Source organism: Octopus sinensis, linkage group LG5 (assembly GCF_006345805.1).
Source record: "Octopus sinensis linkage group LG5, ASM634580v1, whole genome shotgun sequence".
Classification (NCBI taxonomy): domain Eukaryota; kingdom Metazoa; phylum Mollusca; class Cephalopoda; order Octopoda; family Octopodidae; genus Octopus; species Octopus sinensis.
In genome coordinates, this window is record NC_043001.1 from 82,973,955 (window position 1) to 82,982,015 (window position 8,061).

At 41.7% G+C, this 8,061-nt stretch overlaps 1 pseudogene; it reads left to right on the plus strand.

The window, feature by feature from the left end:
* The first annotated feature begins 248 nt into the window (after positions 1-248).
* Positions 249-367, plus strand: LOC115212491 (annotated as a pseudogene).
* The last annotated feature ends 7,694 nt before the right edge of the window (positions 368-8,061 follow it).

The window sequence follows — 8,061 nt, forward strand, 5'->3', positions numbered from 1 at the left end:
AAGGTGCCACCCTGAGGGACTGAACCCATAATCATGTGTGTGTGTGTGTGTGTGTGTGTGTGTAGTGCGGATATATAAATACCATGTGTTGTTCATTCAAACGGGTCTTGCGATATCTCCACACTATCCACTCGTAATAACAAAATGTGAACAACTATCGGAATCTACGTACAATGGACAAGAAGTATTGTTACCCATTCTACACAGTACTTTCTTGGATAATGGAACTGCAAATGTAACATCCTATAGCTTACGGCCATATCACGTTGAAAGCAACGATTATCGTCCGATCATCGAAGTTAAGCAACGCCGAGCCTAATTAGTACTTAGATGGGTGCCCGCTTGGGAAACCTAGGTGATGTAAGCGTCAATAATAGGCGTAGGAGTGGCTGTGTGGTAAGTAGCTTGCATACCAACCTCATGGTTCCGGGTTCAGTCTCACTGCGTAGCACCTTGGACAAGTGTCTTCTACTATAGCCTCGGGCCGACCAAAGCCTTGTGAGTGGATTTGGTAGACAAAAACTGAAAGAAGCCCGTCGTACATATGTATATATATATATATATGTGTGTGTGTGTGTGTATGTGTGTGTGTGTGTGTGTGTGTGAGTGTGCGTGTGTGTGCGTGCGTGTGTGCGTGTGTCTATGTTTGTCCCCCCCAACCAACATTGCTTGACAACCGATGCTGGTTTGTTTACGTCCCCATAACTTAGTGGTTCGGCAAAAGAATAAGTAGTAGGCTTACAAAGAATACGTCCTAGGGCCGATGTACTCGACTAAAGGCGGTGTTCCAGCATGGCCACAGTCAAATGACTGGAACAAGTAAAAGAGTAAAAGAGTATATTTTTACTTTTATTTATATTCTGTTATTTCCCTTTATACTTCCTCTATCCCTTCTTTTTCAAAATAACTTCTTGTATTGAATTCTATTATTTCCCTATACTTAAATGTCTCGTATCATCTCTGATGAACGGATGTCCCTAATATCCCAGAAACAGCTGTAAGACTACCTTTCTATTTATAAACGTCCTATAAATTCCAACAGCCTCGATTTTGTTCTCTCATTTTATTTAACACATACATGCTCACACAAGACCCGCATTAGGCTCCTCACTCGTATGATTATCGAACCGAGAATCTAACCACGGTCCTCCTGTAGCACTTACATAGCCTTACCTGCTATCCTGGGTTTTCTGGATACCATTACCTCTAATATGTTTCAATATATATATATATATATATATAAATATATATATGTATGTATAATTTCGGTCATATTATGCGGAGAGAATCCCTGGAGAAGGACATCATGCTCGGAATGGTCAGTGGCAAGAGAGGAAGAGGTCGACCAAGAACCCGCAGGTTGACACCATCAGGAGTGATACGGGAATGGACATGGCCAGTCTGAAGGAAGCGGCCCAGGATAGAACTGACTGGAGGACACTACTGATCCAACGAGTGATCGAGAGTCGACTTCGACTGAGCGGTTAGAGAGAGATGTATGTATGTATATATATATATATATATATATATATATATATATGTATATATATATATATACATGCATATATTTATACATATACATACATACACACACGTGCAAACATACACATATACATACGTATATTCACACGCACATGCACATACACACATACATGTAGACACACACACAGCTCGCTGGTACGGGTATCTTTTCATATACTGTATTTATAGCAGCTGATAAGGTCTTCTACTTACAGTGGTGATGGTCATGGTGGCATTATTCGTTGTAGTAGTGTTAAGTGACGATTATGGTAGAGTGTGTGTAGGGGCGGGGTGATGAAGACTGGGGTCTGGGGGATGGCAGCAATGGTGGTGTTAGTGGTAGTGATGGGGACGCTGATAATGAGAATGACAATATGGTGTGGTGGGGTTGTTTTTGCTGCTGTTGTTGTTGTTGTTGTTGTTGTTGTTGTGTTGGTGGTGGTGGTGGTGGTGGTGATAGTGGCGGCGGTGGGGACAGTGCTTGGGATAATGAAGGTGGTGGCGATTGTGACGGAAGTGTCTGAAGCTGATAACGTTAATGAGAATAATAGGGCTGATAATGCTGGTAACGCTAGTGATGATAATAGCGGCGGCGGCGGCGTTGGTGGTTGGGACGGATGCGGTGGAGGTCGCTGCGGTTTCGCTGGTGGCGCTGGTAGCGCTGGTAGCGCTGGTAGTGATGATTGTTATAGTGGTAAAGTCATGAAAGAGATGGTGAAGGCGATGGTGGTGGTGGTAGTAGTGGTGGTGGTGGTGGCAGTGAGCATAAGGGTGACAGTAGTAGTGATTGTGTAGTGGGGAGAGGATGGTGGTGATCGTGGTGGTGGTGGTGGTGGTGGTGGTGGTGGTGGTTATCTTGAGGGTGGTGACGATGGTGATGATAATGAAGATTGTGGAGATGCTGACGGTGGACATGAAGGCGATGATAACGATGACGGTGGTGCTGGCGACAATGATGTTGTTGGTGGCGGTGGTGGTGGTTTGGTGGTAGTGTTGTTGTTGTTGTTGTTGGTGGTGGTGGTGGTGGTGGTGGTGGTGGTGGTGGTGGTGTTGATACTGATGAGGTTGCAACTGTTGATTATCGGGTCGGGTTGGGGGTTTGGACACGATGGTGCCAATGTGATGCGTTTCGATCGAATTCCAATCTAATTGTGCAAATTAAAACTGATTTTTCACCATCTTCAAATTTTCGGCAGACTCGTCGATTTACTAACAAACGCGCGCGCGCACACACACACACACGCACGCGCACTTACACGTGCTCACACATATGCACACTCGCACATCTGCACACACATACGCGCTCACACATGCAATGTCTTAATAGAACTGTCATCATCATCGTCATCATCATCATCGCCATCATCATATCAGCATTCTTCGCCTTTGTAATAATCACCGTATCACACTCACTGTTACACTATTAAAACAGTAACAACAACAACTGCAACAACAATAGCAAACAACAGCAATAATGATCCTTTCTATTATAAGCACAAGGCCTGAAATTTTGGGAGAGGGTATAAGTCGATGTCATCGACCCCAGTACTTCACTGGTACTTAGTTTATCGATCCCAAAAGGATGAAAGGCAAAGTGGACCTCGATGGAATTTAAACTCAGAACGTAGTGACAGGCGAAATACCTATTTCTTTACTGCCCACAAGGGGCTAAACACAGAGGGGACAAACAAGGACAGACAAGCAGATTAAGTCGATTAGATTGACTCCAGTGTGTAACTGGTACTTATTTAATCGACCCCGAAAAGATGAAAGGCAAAGTCGACCTCGGCGGAATTTGAACTCAGAACGTAGCGGCAGACGAAATACCTATTTCTTTACCACCCACAAGGGACTAAACACAGAAGGGACAAACAAGGACAGACAAACGTATTAAGTCGATTATATCGACCCCAGTGCGTAACTTGTACGTATTTAATCGACCCCGAAAGGATGAAAGGCAAAGTGGACCTCAGCGGAATTTGAACTCAGAACGTAACAGCATACGAAATACCGCTAGTCATTTTAACCGGCGTGCTAACAATTCTGCCGGCTCACCGCCTTAACAACAGGAAGAAGAATGGTTTCAAATCTTGATACATTGCTAGCAATTTTTGTGGAACGGATAAGTCGATTACATAGATCCCGGTGTTCAACTGGTACCCAATTTATCGACTCCGAGAGGATGAAAGGCAAAGTCGACTTCAGCGGAATTTGAACTCAGAACGTTCAGGCGCTAAGCATTTCGCCCGATGTGCAAACGACTCTGCCAACTTACTGCCTTCAAGCTACGTAATATTCGTTTTAAATTTGGCCCAAGGCCAGCAATTTTATGGGGAGCGGGTGAGTCGATTATGCTGAACTAGTACTTGACTGGGATCTTAATTTATCGATCCCATAAAGTTGGAAGGCAAAGTTGACCTCGGTGACTTTTGAGCTCAGAATCTAAGGTCGTAAGAAAGGATGCTAAACATTTTGCCAGTTGCACTAATACTTATGCCAAGCCCACCGCAAGAACAAATTCCAAGGGCGAACTATGTAAAGTGCAGAATTGACAACACAACTGAAAGAGACAAACGCGGAGTGTGTGGTGAGAGGGGTGAAACGGTAAGGCATATTATCAGGGAATGACCAAAATTGACAGCGCGACTACAAAAGACGACATGACAATGTGGTAAAAATGATCCATTGAGAGCTCTGTGGAAATCAAAGCAACAAAGAGCAAAGACGAGGTACGACCAAATACCAGAATGAGTTACTGAGAATGAAGACCGCAGAAACCTGTGGGAGGCAATGATTCAGTGTGACCATCAGATCAGACATCGGAAACCTGACTAATCGACATAGCATGTTCCGTGGACAACTAGATCGATGTGAAAGTAGAAATTATGAAATTTAAAACAAACACATAATTTTCTTATGGTTTCTTAAACATTCTCTAGAACAACACTATGTACAAAACTAAATACATGGCACCCTAGGCATAACACCAACATGAACTACTAACTTGTTGTCTCTTGAAGTCTCCGGATGAGACCTGGAGCCAACTTGTACAAATGTGTAAAGCAAAAGTCAAACATAAAATAATAATAATAATACTTTCTACTAAAGGCACAATGCATGAAATTTGCGGAGGGGAACAGTCGATTGCATCGACCTCAGTGTTTCACTGGTACTTAATTTATCGACCCCGAAAGGATGAAAGGCAAAGTCGACCCCGGCGGAATTTGAACTCAGAACATAAAGACAGACGAAATACCTATTTCTTTACTACCCACAAAGGGCTAAACACAGAGAGGACAAACAAGGACAGACAAACGGATTAAGTCGATTATAACGACCTCAGTGCGTAACTGGTACTTAATTTATCGACCCCGAAAAGATGAAAGGCAAAGTCGAATTCGGCGAAATTTGAACTCAGAACGTAGCGGCAGACGAAATACCACTAAGCATTTCGTCCGGCGTGCTAGCAATTCTGCCAGGTCACTGCCATAATAATAATAAGAAGAAGAATAAAAATAATATTGTTATTATTATTATCATTATTATTATTATTATTATTATTATTATTATTATTATTGTTATCAGAGCCACCAAGGGCCAATCATTCATATTACAAATACGCATACTAAAGAATTGCAAAATGTGAGAGAGGGAAATGAAAATAAAATCATAGAAAGTGAGGTGAAATGTGTGAACAAAAAACTGAGCATAAATATACGTATACATAAACATACACAGGCACACTCAAACACAAACGCACACACACACATTTGATGGCGTCTAAAACGCCCTCTTTAAAAAATGTCTCAAAACAATCACCTTAGGTCCTGCATGTAAATTTGGCCCTATGTTACACGCTTTAATGAACTAAAAGCTGTTTTTTCCTGAATATGCGCTACTGAATTATGGGCGTGCCTAATACGGCTGTGCACTTTTTCTGTCATGAAATACGGTATACACATACATACACACACACACACACACACACACACACACACACACACACACACACACCATCACCCACACACACACACACATACGCAGGAGTGGCTGTGTGGTAAGTAGCTTGTTTACCAACCACATGGTTCCGGGTTCAGTCCCACTGCGTGGCACCTAAGGCAAGTGTCTTCTACTATAGCCTCGGGCCGACCAAAGCCTTGTGAGTGGATTTGGTAGACGGAAACTGAAAAGAAGCCCGTCGTATATATGTATATATATGTATGTGCGTGTATGTTTGTGTGTCTGTGTTTGTCCCCCTAGCATTGCTTGACAACCGATGCTGGTGTGTTTACGTCGCCGTCACTTAGCGGTTCGGCAAAAGAGACCGATAGAATAAGTACTGGGCTTACAAAGAATAAGTCCCGGGGTCGAGTTGCTCAATTAAAGGCGGCGCTCCAGCATGGCCGCAGTCAAATGACTGAAACAAGTAAAAGAGTAAAGAGTATACACACACACATGCACACACACACACACACACACATACTATCACACACATACATACACATTCATACACACACGCATACAAACTCACTCACGCACTTACACATTTATACATATATCATTAAAAGTGTTATAATATAAAGAAAATACACAACGCCTTTATTCCAGCTTGCGCATCTATTCCCCAGTTCATTTTCATCTCGTTCATTTAAGGAATTCTCTCAACCCGGAAGATTTTTATTGTAATTTAAATACAGTATTGCGTCAAAGATAATTCTCACAAGCTCATTATGCTTCTCATCTTCTAGATGATTGATGCTACACTACTCTACACTTGATCTGTCTCAAAATGAAGGTCATTAAAATGAGGTCCTTTGTCTGGTAAATCACGAATCGTAAAAACCACGGCGTCATTCGTCCTGGATGTTTTCTTCGCTTTTTCTTTAGTTCAGTTTTTTCTTTGTGGTGGGGAGGTCTCTTTTCTCTTCTACCTTTTGCACCGTCACAGAGAGCTTGCCAAATCTGTTGTTCACGATCTCCACTTTGAATAGTATTATGGAAAAGAATTTCTCCGGTCAACTTGTCGAACACTGCATTTGAGAATACGTATGAGGCAAGTTTCCGGCCATCTTCAGTGCTGAAAATCTCTCAGTAACATACAACTAACTTTATTAACGTGGAGGCACATGGCCTAGTGGTTAGAGCACTAGAGTGGTTAGGCGGCGAGCTGGTAGAAACGTTCGCAGACCGGGCGAAATGCTTTGCAGTATTTCGTCTGCCGCTACGTTCTGAGTTCAAATTCCGCCGAGGTCGACTTTGCCTTTCATCATTTCGAGGTCGATAAATTAAGTACCAGTGAAACACTGGGGTCGGTATAATCGACTTAATCCGTTTGTCTGTCCTTGTTTGTTCTCTCTGTGTTTAGCCCCTTGTGGGTAGTAAAGAAATAGGTTAGAGCAGAGGACACGCGGTCGAGGGATCGCGGGTTCGAATCTCAGACCGGGTGATGTGTGTGTTTATTAGCAAAACACCTAAGCTCCACGCGGCTCTAGCAGAAGGTAATGGCGAACTTCTGCTCACTCTTTCGCTACAACTTTCTCTCACTCTTTCCTCCTGCATCTAGCAGCTCACCGGCGTCCCATCCAGGTGAGGAGCCTATACGGTACTGAAACCGGGAAACTGGCCTATTATGAGCCAGGCATGTCTTGAGAAGGAACAAACAACTTTATTAACAAAAGGAAAAAAAATTAACAACTGTTTAAGGATGTATGATGAATATTTTAATGTGAGTTCAATGCGAGCACGCTACGAAATTAATGCAACTTTAAGAACCGGTGTCTCCTCAAAAGGTTAACTCTTAACAAAATACCCGCCTCGTATTGCTAGCTTCCAATAATATAAAAATTAGATTAAAAAGAAAGCGCTGGACAAATGAACAATTGATGTGTTACCCTTATATACTTACAATACAACCATATTATATCTGATACACGAGCATCACGTAGGCGGTATTGAGAAGAAAAGAGAAGTTAGAAGAAGAAAAAATGTACCCAGACTCGCGAATATATATGTATATTCATAATCAATAAAAATGCTATTAGCAGGAAAAGAATATCTACATCAATACATACTGAAAATATAACGAAATATGAGATCACACACGCAAAAAGATAAGCTTTCACATCCTAAATGAAAGCATTATTGTAGAAGGCATTATACTCAAAACATATAAGCCCCCACAAAAGGAAGTATATAACAGAATAGAAACCACCACGTATACAATGAACGAGCTCTGAAAATACAGTGAAAATACTATAGAACTCACTATATATGAAAAAATAAATCTAGGCGCTAGAGGAAAAAAAAAATATATATATAAGACTCAGAAAATAAAAGGAAAAAAAACTAAAATCTAAAATGCGTATGAAAACCACACATGTCTCTATTGAAACATTCAACCCAGCTAGAAGAAAAAAACTTAACTTTGACCCCACACTTAATAATAAACAAAATAAATACGTATAATAGATCAATCAGAGTTAACATTGGAAAGAATCTAATGGAAGCAATAAAGAAACTAGAAGATAGAATAACAAAACC